Raw genomic sequence first — 13,393 nt, 5'->3', positions numbered from 1 at the left:
AATACAATCCACCATATCACCAGCATCCAAAAACAAACATAGCAGGAGCCGATCAAAACACCAAGGATTAACCTCACGGTAAAATAAAGTAGTTAACGTTTTTTCTTTATTCCTGAAGCCAAAGCATCTTGTACTGTACATCCCCTTGCACAACTTTTCATTACCTTACGATGCAGATGCACAGTAACACAGAGTTGGTGAGACATGCAAGGGATCAATGGTGAACTTCTACTCACTTCACCAAGGGGTTGATGCCAAATGGACACCCCTCACCCTCAAGCAACATTTCATGGTAATTTCCATTGTCTCCATCAAGGAAATAAACCTATAGTGTTTGCTCCAAGTATGTGCCCCTCCCTCCCTCTATTCCCCAGGAGGGGCACACCCACACACTCTTGCCAGCATCTCCCTTCAGGGTCATTAACAGAACCCAGGTAACCTGAGCCATGGTCAGGTCTTTATCCTTCTACACCACATCACTGTATTTTGCTTATTTTTATGAGTTATTTATAGTATTTTTACTGTCTGCTGCATACTTTTCTAGATAGTTTCACTGTGTGTGAGGTATTAACTGGAAATTGTCTACATTTATTAAGCATCTGTTTGGGTTTTTTGTTCTGATTTCCTGCCAAGGAGTGTATCATACTTGGTGGCTTTGCAGTTGCCCGCCCTTACTGTAAATTTGATCTGGCACACTCCTTCCAGTCTAGTGTCATTACCTCATTCTACCTATTCCACGGAGAACATTTGAGAAGGCCAACCCACTTAGTTTCTGCTCCTCCTTTCCTCTTTCCACTTTACAAAACAAAAACAATTTCTAAGCTTGTTTCCTGCCTTTCTTGTAAGTAGTCTAGTCCAGATACAGATTTGCTGTATCCAGGGCTGGTTGTAAGCTTCTGAGCCCCCAAGCCTTTCTGTGTTGGATGGAAGCCTACTAGCTTAATCTTGTTTCTTAGAATTAGCCAGTTTTTAGTTTCCGCACTCAAATCTGTTTCTTTGAGCTCAGCACTTGTTCAGAACTCACTGTAAGCACTAAATAAGCTACAAATTACTACAACACACAACTTTCCTCACTTGCCTAGAGGAAAACGTTTTATAGTTCTTAATAAATAAGCACCTCACCAGGCATGTCTAAGGGTCAGCTCCCAGTGTTTTCTCCCATCTACCTGATGAATCTGGGCATTTATTTATTTTTATTTATTTTATTTTGCATTTGTTAACCGGGAAATTCCAGCTGGATCAGCACCATTTACAGCGGAGGCCGGGGAGAAAAGCTCCGAAACACTTTACAAAAAAAAAAAAGAGAGAGAGAGAGAAGCAAATTTATACAGTGTTATACAAATGTCACTGAACTAATACAACATGGAGTTAGACATTTTGCCAAACAAACACTGAAAATATAGAAAATAAATAAAAAAAATACATTTTCCAGGAGAAACAGTCAGGAATTCCATTAAATATGCAGGTGTATAATGATTGTGACAAAAAGAGGAGCCATCACCCGCTATGAGAAGTAGCAACTAATAGCCAGAGTTATTGGCTGGGTTTAATACTGTAGAGGGTTAAAGTGAGTAGCTTGGAAGTTGGAAAAAGAAGGGGGGAGATGGGAGAGTAAAGGTTAAATGATACAAGGGCATCTTGGGGCAATGCAGCAATTGCCTCATGTACACAGACAACCCTCTCCTCCTACCACCCAACACTACAATCTGAGAGAGATGCACTTATATAGCCAAACTGGAAGCAAAGCTCTCTTCACCCAAGACTGGACTAGACAGTCAAGAGAAGAAGGTAAACACTTGCACTACACCACACTCATCACATAGTCCCTCAAAACCTACACCACCAAAACAAACACACAGAAACACAAAACACACACCTACATTTGCTGAGACTCTCAATAAAACTCTGCCCAAATAACAAGGATCTCCAAAGCAGAAACTCAAGCAACCTCCTCACCTCAGCACAACCCAAATGACACACAGCCCACAAACTCAGTGTGCCACTCAACCACAGCCCATAAGGCATAACAACGTACCCAACACTCTAGTCATCGGTGACTCTATAGTCAGGCACACTGATGTTCTACTCACCAGGCTAAACAAGGAGAAAGTTACTGTCAGCTGCCTGTCGGGTGCCAGGATTAGCCACATAATGCATGCACTCAGGTCACTCCACAACAAGTACTAATATGATTCTGTCATTGTCTATGCTGGTGTGAATGACCTGAGACGTACCTCCCTGGACTACATGAAAAGAGACGTGGAGGAGCTGTCTGATCTTGTAGCCCAGGCAGGTATGACCCTAGCCCTGAGTAGCATCTTGCCATCACCCAGAATGATACCACAGTACAAGGACAAAATTATGGACTTCAACAATTGGCTAAGCTTCTGGTGTCATTCTAAGGGGATCCAGTATCTGTCTGTCTGGGATGATATGATCGACAGACCACAATGCTTTGCCAGAGATGGCCTGCACCTGTCGCCCTTGGGATTCCGGATACTGGCTAAGGCTCTTGCCACCCCTATAGTGCCTTTTTTAGGGAAGGTTCAAATGACAAATTCACCACTGTAACAGGTACAAGCACGCAAAATCTGAGGTAATGCTACTCAGTGATAGAAGTCTAAACCTCTAACTGCACTTACTCGAGGCACTCCTTAAAATGGTGAACATCGGCATCTGTGCAGTGACAGAGACCTGGTTCAAGGCTCCAGAGAGCACCCCTGCATTACCAGGCTATAATTCATACCACACCTTTTGGCAACCTAACCTGGACCGAAACACTAAAGGCGGAGGCGTGTCCATATTCATTAAAGATATCCACATCTCCAGGCTAGTTGCTCAGCATAACGCATCCGAGATTATCCAAGTGCAACTAACTCTGCGCAAGACCACAAAAAAATTATAGCTTGCTATAGATCCCCCACCATGCCCCAGGATTCCCCCTCCTCATTTCCTGATACAATGGAAAATATTAGGGTACAACCTAACACCCTAATAATGGGTGACTTCAACTACCCCCACCATTAACTGGGAAAACTACTCATGTACCAACTCTTGTGCTCAACGTTTTCTGGAACTCATAAATTCCAGCTCCTTGGATCAACTTATCCACATCCCCACCAGGGGCAGCAATATCCTAGACCTGGTCATTACCAACATGGGCAACTGGTGTTCCACAACAAAGGTCAATTCCTCGTTGGTCAGATCCGACCACAAGCTAACCACCCTAGACATCCACATCCCGCTCCCACCCCCCCATTAGGGAAACCACCATAAAAAGTTTCTACAAAGCCAACTTCACGCTTCTTAAGACAGAAGTGGCAAACTTTAAGACACCCATGCTGACGGACAATAAAGGTACGACTGCTGAATCCTACACAAATGCACTTTATAAGCACTTACACGAGTGCATGGATCATGCAATCCCTAACAGAACCAAGATGCTATCCTCTAAAAAAGGATGCCAATCTGGTGGTCCACTGCCATAACCAAACTCTACAACAGAAGAAAGAAATGGTTGCAAAAAAAGAGTAAAATCCCAAGATTGGAGGAACTCCGTGGTCAGCTTCAGTACAAAGCGGAGATCCCTCATAAAATCCTCCAAAGCTAGTTACCAATACAAAATCGCCACTGATTCTAAAGACAACCACAAAGCATTATATAGCTATGTCAAGAATCTCAATGGCAACACTCAGATCTGCTCTGAGTTACAGCACAATGGCACTAAATATACAGAACCAACTGATATTGCCAACATCCTGGCAGATAGGTTCAGTGTTAACTTTACCCCCCTCTCATCCCCTAAAGGGTCCATCTCTATACAGGAAGAATGCAAAGTTTCTTTAATCACGGCTGCACAGGTAAAAACCACACTCTTCAAAGCCAAGAACACAGCATCCATGGGACCTGACAACATCCCAGGCTGCGTTCTACACAAACTACAGAACGAACTGGCACCCCACCTATGTACCATGTTCAATCATAGCATCACCTCAGGCTTTGTGCCCACTGAATGGCGCACAGTGACGGTTATCCCCTTTCCCAAAGGGGAGCCACCATGGACCCTGGGAACTACCTCATTAGCCTGATGAGCCTGGTCTGCAAGGCTATGGAACGTATCATCATGGAACTTATGGTAATCTCCAAACTTTGGACCCCACCCAGTTCAGGTTTGTAAAAGGCAGATCATGTCTCCTAAAACTGATAGACTTCTTATAAGCGGTCACCAAAGCCGTAGATGAGAGTAAGGTGGTTCACACAGCCTGTCTAGATCTTGCCAAGGCTTTCGACACCATCCCCAACACCGGCATTATAGATAACCTCACTAAACTAGGTATAAATCCCTATGTCACAAGATGGGTTGCCAATTGGCTCACTGACAGAACCCACACGTGAAAGTAGCAGACTCCAAATCCAACTTCAGACCAGTGACAAGTGGAGTACCACAGGGTTCAGTCCTGGGTCCTCTCCTTTTTGGTATCTACTTCTCTGAAGTACAGGCTAACACAGAATGTCTTTGGTTAATGAAGTTCGCAGATGACTGCAAACTAGGAGCCATAATCAAAACTCCTAACGATGTGGACATCCTACAAAATGGGCCTCATTGAGACAGATGCCTGGTGTCAAAGCCATGGCCTCAAGCGCAATTCCAAAAAGTGCACTGTCATCCCTTTTGATAAAAACACTATACCCATGAACTACCACAGAGGCGGTGGTCTACTTAACACCGTAAGTGTGATAAGAGACCCTGGGTCACAGGTGGACAGTAGCCTCTCCTTTGATAATCACATCGCCACAGTAGTCAGGAAATCCTTCTACGTGGCACACCTCATCACAAAAGATTTCTCATCCAGGAAAAAAAGGTCATTGTTCCTATCTACTCATCACTCACTAGATCCATTAGAGAGTACAACGCCCCTTTTGGTATGTACCTCACAAAACATCTACAACTGGAAAGGCCTCAGAAATACCTCAAAAAGAGGATTACCGGCCTCAAACAGATGCCCTACGCAGACAGTCTCAATGAACTCCAGCTTTACTCCATTGCACATTGCCTACTCTGAGACGATCTCTGCCTAACATACAAAGCTATGTCAAACCCAGAGCTGCTGGACATGCTCCACTTAAAGAAATCCCACTCCCTCTGAGCTACACGCTCTAGGGGCCTAAACCTTGCCACCCCAATAAACAGAACATGCTGGAGGGATAGATTCCTGTCCCAGAGACTACCCATACTCTGGAACAAACTACCTATCTATATCAAACAAAGCTCTTCATTAGCACTCTTTGAGAAAAATCTTGATGATTGGATGGGAGATCGGAAATTCACTGCATGGATCACTTCTGTGGCTCTGCTCGACAGGGGCACAGGAAAATAATTTTCTTGGGTGGAAAAAGCCAGAGTACCTTTTGGCTAGGCTTATATAGGCCCTAGGGCCAATAGCCTAGTACCTACCTATGAACCTATGAGTACGCATTCTGGAAGAACATAATACACCCATGTCCTAGAAGCTAGATGAAACTGGCACCAAGATCAGTAGAAAAATGACATATGCCTTGCAATGTTGTGCAAGCATGACTACCTGAGAAGCGGATAATGTTAAGTCCAAGAAGGTCCCTGCAAATGATTGCTGAAAGAGAAGAAAAGCAGAAAGCCAAGGACACATTCTTACACAAGACCCATGGAGTTGGTCTGATGAAATGCACTCAAATGCCTGGCATTAAATTCATTCTTGAACCAGCTGAGGGTTTCCATACTAAATCTAATAGCTTAAGCACTTTTAGCAAGACAATAAGCCCACCATGTCAAAGCTTCTCAAAGTTAGAGTGGATTGCTACGGTGCTACAACATTTCCTACAGTCAAGGGAACAAAGGAACAATACTAGGCAAGGGATTACAGGGACCATAAGATAACTAGCCATATGGACCTTTGAGCAGGCACACTTCAAGATCACAATGTAAAGATGTGATGAGACAATATTTGTTTATTAACTCCAGCAATAGCCTCAATAGACTAACACACAATTTTCTCAAAAAAAAAAAAAAAAGTAAGTTGCATCCTTATGGCTGTTTAAGATGACAAACTTTTGGTAGGTGACTTGCAAACTGGTCACACACTGATTAACAGGTTGATTACAGCTCTCCCAGTGGGAAAACTGTAAAAAAAACAGTAAATGCAATCAATGTTGGTAAAATTGAGTTACTGGCTTGTAACTATACTATGTAAATACCAGCAGTGAAAACATTTGAAGAAAGGAAGAAATGTCTATGAGAAAAGGATTAAAAAAAAAAACTTTGGCTGAAAAGAATCTTGCAGCTGTTCAGCAAAAAAGCAGTTCTACTTTCAGCTAATGTACAAAAGGTGGCTTCTAAATATGGCCATGACAAAGTAGCCAAAACCTACGTTAGTAGAGTTGCCATACTAAACACTTGAAAAAACGCCAAAACAGAAGTAAACAGTAAGGTGCTCAAACGAGACAAGGTTCAGTTAAGTTGACTGTAACGTAATTTATTTGAACAAAAATAAAACAACGTTTTCGCTTCTGTTACACAGAAGCTTCTTCAGCATGCCAAAAACTAAAAGCTCACATATTTTAAAACTCATATAAAGCATGTGACTGGTTCAACTCATTACAGGTTTAAAGAGAAACCCCACAATTTTAAACAAACGGCTTCATATTAAAAGTGAGTACATATCCGAATGCAAGCCAATAGTTACACTTACAAGTGTATCAAAAATATCAATTTAAAAAACATACATTCAATAAAAATGAATATATAAAATGTATAATACTTTTAATCATGTTCGAGCAGCCTAACTAACTTAAAACCATGTAAATTCACCAATTTACCCTTTTGTACTTATAGTAAAACATAAATACTAATTTAATTACTGAAGTTGTGAAACTTAAAAATAACAAGTGGCAATATTTGTTAATAAATTATTAAGCCACAGTAACTTAATAGAACCTTAAAGGGAAACCCTAACAACAATCTATGAACAATGTGGTGCAAAATGAAATATACTATCACCTGCACAGTGACAATAGCAAAGGAGCTGGTAACCAGTCCCCTCACCTTAAATAGCTCTTATACTTTAAAATAGAGGCTATATTACAATTGTCGTTGAGGCCCGGAAAAGAGAAAGCATCCAATTGTAATTGCCACTCTAATTCCCGGGTCTCTAATAGTAGTGACTGGGGGCCACCTCTTTTATCACACAATACTTGGTCAATGCCCATAAATTGTAATATAGCCTCTATTTTAAAGTATAAGAGCTATTTAAGGTGAGGGGACTGGTTACCAGCTCCTTTGCTATTGTCACTGTGCAGGTGATAGTATATTTCATTTTGCACCACATTGTTCATAGATTGTTGTTAGGGTTTCCCTTTAAGGTTCTATTAAGTTACTGTGGCTTAATAATTTATTAACAAATATTGCCACTTGTTATTTTTAAGTTTCACAACTTCAGTAATTAAATTAGTATTTATGTTTTACTATAAGTACAAAAGGGTAAATTGGTGAATTTACATGGTTTTAAGTTAGTTAGGCTGCTCGAACATGATTAGAAGTATTATACATTTTATATATTCATTTTTATTGAATGTATGTTTTTTAAATTGATATTTTTGATACACTTGTAAGTGTAACTATTGGCTTGCATTCGGATATGTACTCACTTTTAATATGAAGCCGTTGTTTAAAATTGGGTTTCTTTAAACCTGTAATGAGTTGAACCAGTCACATGCTTTATATGAGTTTTAAAATATGTGAGCTTTTAGTTTTTGGCATGCTGAAGAAGCTTCTGTGTAACAGAAGCGAAAACGTTGTTTTATTTTTGTTCAAATAAATTACGTTACAGTCAACTTAACCGAACCTTGTCTCGTTTGAGCACCTTACTGTTTACTTCTGTTTTAGTAGAGTTGCAATCATACCAAAATAATGAGCTGCTACTAAGAAAGCTGTTGCAGAAGGGAAAAGTATTAACAACTGAGGACAATAGTGTGTTTGTAGAAAATGATTATTCACTGTACAGCAGGCAAAAGAGAAGCAGGTTTATTCCAGCAATCAGGGCAGGTGCAAGAGTCAAGCTGCTATATCTAGGTGTTGAGAATATATTTTCATGAAGGAGCAAAGGACAAGCTAAGGAGGAAATTAAAAATGGCCAATAAAGAGTGAACCAGCAAGCAGAAAGTGATTCTGCTTCTCATTTTGATGTACTAAACTTCACAGACAGACTCTGTCAGTGAAGCATATTTTATTGTTCCAAAGGTAAATGTTTGAGTGACATCAAAAAACACAGGAGCTGACTAAAAGAATCAAGAGAATGATGGCCTTGAATGAGAGAATGGTGTTGGGAGATGGAGATGAACAGGAAGACCAGCCACACGGTGAAGTTAGTGAATAAATGGGAAACTATAAATCATCAACCCATTAGACACTGGATTAGAAAAGTGAAATATGGATTTGCAAGAAGTGGTTGAAAAAAATGAAATTTTGTTGGCTATGTTAAACTAACGGGTGAACTGTAAAACATGACCCCTACTTATATCATTTATGGTTAACTGGACTGAAGACGTAACAAAGTAAAACAATGTTTGTTTATATTGGCATTTTTTTTTTAAATTCAGGATATAATTTGCATAGTATACTGTAAGGCAGGCTACTTTGAATGTGAGGTGGTGGAAGTCTTATCAGTGGCTGCAGTACAAGTTAAAAGTCAGTAACACAAGAAAGCACATTTTTTTTTTTTTTTTGCTGTAATGTATCCTGGTTTTAAAATCTAAAAGTGAGGAAAGGCTGGGAAAAGCCAAGTTAAAATTAATGCAACACTGTATCAACAACAAAGGACATCCACCACTTCTGGCCAAACAGGAAAAACGACAAACAGGATCCAATGCAGAAAATTTAATAAAAAATCCCTAACACCTCAGCTTAGAGCCTTCAAAGGAGAGTAAAAGACACAAGAAATAGCCAAGCATTTATAGCACAACCAATTATCATTAATTACATAATTACTTTCAATTAAACTAAAAAAAACTTTCCAATTACATTCCACATTAATACCTACTGGACTTACAAGTCCCATACTTTAAAATAAAAACAGTCTCTTTATACAAAAGCCTTTTCTTTAGATCCAAATTACATCCCTTTCCACAAATATGTTCTAATACAGTACACCGCAAACCATCTGGACTTTTATTATGATATTTTTTAAAATGTATTGCAAGAGGGCTTTCAAGCTTAGCATTTTTAATGTCCCTAACATGTTCTTGGATTCTGAGCTTAAAAGCCTTCTTGCTTTCACCCTCATAGAACATATTGCAAGGGTACTTTACAGCATAAATTATACCTTCTGTATTACATGAAAACTTATGGTTTGCTCTAAGAGAGTCCATTAATATACTTGAATGTATTACACACATTTACATACACTACATCTTCCACATGGAAATGTGCCTACTATACTAATCACAGGATCAATACTGCAGTTAGGGGTGGAGAAATAAGCATGTACTAATATATATCGAATGATTTTACCCTTATGGTATGAAAATATGGGTACCTTGTACATTTTCTCAGAAAGTTCTTTAAATTTTACAAGAAAATTCCAATAATGTTTAATCACACCTTTTACTTCACTAGATAAAATGTCCTAAGTAGTGACCACATACATTTTTCTTAAATTGGACATTTCATTATTATTTATATTACTATTGCCATATTTGTGGTTTATTTATTTGTCTATGGAGATTCCCTTTAGCTTTGTTCATCAAAGCATATATATTTTGTTTACAATAGCCCCTTTCAATAAATAATTTAGCTGTTATATTAAGCTCACGTAATAAATCTGGGCCATTGTTACAAAGTCTTTGAACCCAAAGGAATTCCCCATAGGGTAAATTATTTATTAAATGGGGTGGATGACAACTATCTGCTGCAAGAAAATGTATACCCTCCTCAAATTTGCAATGTATTTTACTTATAATCTTTCCATTAGTTTCCCCAGTTAGGCAGATATCTAGAAATGTTACTGATTTACCTGTTTGTACACCATCGAACTTTAAAGCAAATGGATTGTTCTGAAGTTCATCAATAAAATTAATAACTTTTTCATAACTCCCTTTACAAATAAAAACTAAATCATCTATGTATCTATAATACTGTATTACATGTTCCTGAAAAACCTTTAAACTATACAAATAATCCATCTCAAACTGACCCATCATTATATTGGCATACATGGGGGCAAAAGCTGCCCCCATTGCCGTACCCTGTAATTGATGTAATATATTGTCATCAAACTCAAAAAAATTATTAGTTAAACAAAACTCAAATAATTCAATAATATAATATGTTAAAGGGCTATCCTCTAATGTTTTCTTAATGCTCCAAGTCCATATCTATGTTCAATACTGGTGTACAAACCTTTAACGTATATAGTTAACCAATACATTTCCACTGACCATAATATAAATTTTATTTTTTCTAAAAAAATCATAATTATCTTTTTGTTTGGTAACATATGGCAGCAAGAAATTATGTAGAAACTTGCCCATACTATTTAGAAAATATTTGCATGCTGAAACAATTGGACGTCAAGGAGGGTTATGCATATTTTTGTGTATCTTGGGCAGACAGTAAAATTTAGCAATTTCACACCCCCTGTACACCAAATTTGTTTTTAACATCATCATGAGAGAAATAGTCCAATCTAACACCCTTACTCAAAAGGTCCAAATATTTACCAATGGCGTCCTCATAGTCTTTCGTACAGCTCCTTCTACAGGTAGTGACATCATTTAAATGGTCATAACACATCTTGGCACAGTGAGCAAAATGCATTACTATAACTATTTCCTTTATCTGCTGGTTTGAATATAAGTTGTCGATTTTTACTAAGTCCCTATAATGCTTGCCACTCTTATTTTGTAAGATTATACTGAATGGAATTCCTATTCATCAAAAAATCATTATACAATGTTTCTAACGCAAAATCAACCATAGAGGAAAATTGTACTATCCCCATATGATTAAAAGGTGGCACAAACTGAATTTTCAGCACATTAGAAGTATCTAACTTTGAATAAGCAGTACACACAGTGTCATCATCTAATTTCTCACATACAAGAGTAAAAACTGTCATCCTCTGATATACATTCCTCAGAATTAATTCTCACTTCTTGATTCTCAGTTTTGTTACATTGAAAAAAATCAAGTAAATGCAATTTCCTAGCTAAACAGGACATATCTTTTTTACGCATATGTAATCTAGGAACAACAGTAGGTACAAATTTTAAACCCTTATTAAGCACTTCACTTTCTATGTTGTTAAGTATATAACCTGACAGATTAATAACATAACCAGTTTTGTTCCCAATATTAACAGAATTACATACTGTGTGTGCTTAGTCCCTTGGTTAATTCCACCGGAGTCATTTATACCTGTGATACGTAGAAAACTGTCCCTCACATGGCTGGTTATCTGTGGGCTCTGGAGCAGTTTTCATTATTTTATTTCTACAGTCCCCATATTCAGTTATCTGCCCCCTCCGAAATGTCCGGTTCATATACTGAGAATCTTGTGCAGCCAGCAACTCTGGAAAATCTCCAGAATCACTTTCCCATTCAGTGGATACTTCAGAATAGACTCTTGAGCCACCATTATGCTGTAGCACCTCCCTCCGTTCCCCTGAACGGGCTTGCATGGGGCATCGCTTCTTACTGGTTCTCCAGGTAAATGCCACGCCATTATTGTTGTCCCGAATGTCTCAATGTAGTTTATTCTTTTTTATGTTAAGTAAATCTTGTTCAAAGTCTGCAAGCTTATTTTTAATGTCACAAAGGCAATTTTGAAGTTGATCATTGCCAAATAACTGTGAAAGAGACTCACAGGCTACATTTATATCTGCTCGCAGCTTAGCTTGCATAAGCCTGTTTCTTTCACCAGTAAACTGATCCATTCTATGGAACAGCGGTGGGCTACCCACCTTGTTTGAAATCGTTAATCACTTTCATCCTGGGTATTAAAGGGCATAGTAGGATTCTTAAAAGCCCTCAGTCCCCTTGGAGTAATGTCCAACTCCAAATACCGTTGTAAGCTTAAACAGTTCAGATTTACTGATAATTCTTTGGACATGAGCCAATCAAGTTTATCAAAGGCTTCTTTACATTCTGTAGACAAAGAATTGCCCACTTGCTGTCCCAACACTGAAAATGGATTATTAATTCTTTTATGTTGTTTATCTAACAAAAACTTTTTTCAGGGTATGACATTGTCACTCCCCTGAGTTAAATGTTCTATATTTCTCTCACCCATTGGTATATTGAACTGGTCCATAGTTCTCTGACTGGATTCTAACAACTCTTGCCTAAAAACCTTCAGCAAGTTCGCAGAAGGATCACTGGACATCATGAACTGCCGCAACAACTAAGCACATCCACCACTTTTGGCCAAACAGGAAAAATGACACAACCAGGATCCAATGTAGAAAATTTAATAAAAAATCCCTACCGCCTTGGCTTAGAGCCTTCAAAGGAGAATAAAAGACACAAGAAATACCCAAGCATTTATAGCATAACCAATTATCATTAATTATATAATTACTTTCAATTAAACTAAAAATAAAATTCCAATTACATTCTACATTAATACCTACTGGACTTAAAGTCCCATACTTTAAAATAAAAACAGTCTGTTTATACAAAAGCCTTTTCTTTAGATCCAAATTACATCCCCTTCCACAAATCTGTTCTAATACAGTATACTGCAAACCATCTGGACTTTTATTATGATATTTTTCAAACTGTATTGCAAGAGGGCTTTCAGGCTTAGCATTTTTAATGTCCCTAACATGTTCTTGGATTCTGAGCTTAAAAGCCCTCTTGCTTTCACCCACATAGAACATATTGCAAGGGTACTTTATAGCATAAATTATACCTTCTGTATTACATCAAAAATTATAGTTTGATCTAAAAGAGATTCCATTAATATACTTGAATGTATTACACACATATTTACATACACTACATCTTCCACATGGATATGTGCCTACTATACTAATCATAGGATCAATACTGCAGTTAGGGGTGGAGAAATTAACATGTACAAATATATTGCTGAAAAAGACTGAAGATTTTGTTGGCTATGTTAAACTAACGGGTGAAGTGTAAAACAAGACCCCTACTTGTATCATTTATGGTTAACTGGACTGAAGAAGTAACTAAGAAAAACAATGTTTGCTTATACTGGCATTTTTAAAAAATCAGGATATAATTTGCATGGTATACTGTAAGGCAGGCTATTTTGAATGTGAGGTAGTGGAAGTCTTATCAGTGGCTATAGTACAAGTTAAAAGTCAGTAACACAAGAAAGCACTTTTTTTTTTTTTT

At 38.2% G+C, this 13,393-nt stretch overlaps 1 protein-coding gene across 1 annotated transcript in view; it reads right to left on the bottom strand.

Moving 5' to 3' along the window:
- ZC3H3 (zinc finger CCCH-type containing 3) overlaps window positions 1-13,393 on the bottom strand; it is a 3,466,749-nt gene that overhangs the window by 847,722 nt on the left and 2,605,634 nt on the right. The gene's annotated exons all lie outside the window — the stretch shown is intronic.

The sequence above is a fragment of the Protopterus annectens genome, chromosome 3.part1 (assembly GCF_019279795.1).
Source record: "Protopterus annectens isolate FY-2018-M chromosome 3.part1, PAN1.0, whole genome shotgun sequence".
NCBI classification, from domain to species: Eukaryota; Metazoa; Chordata; order Ceratodontiformes; family Protopteridae; genus Protopterus; species Protopterus annectens.
This window is presented reverse-complemented; position numbering and strand designations above follow the sequence as displayed.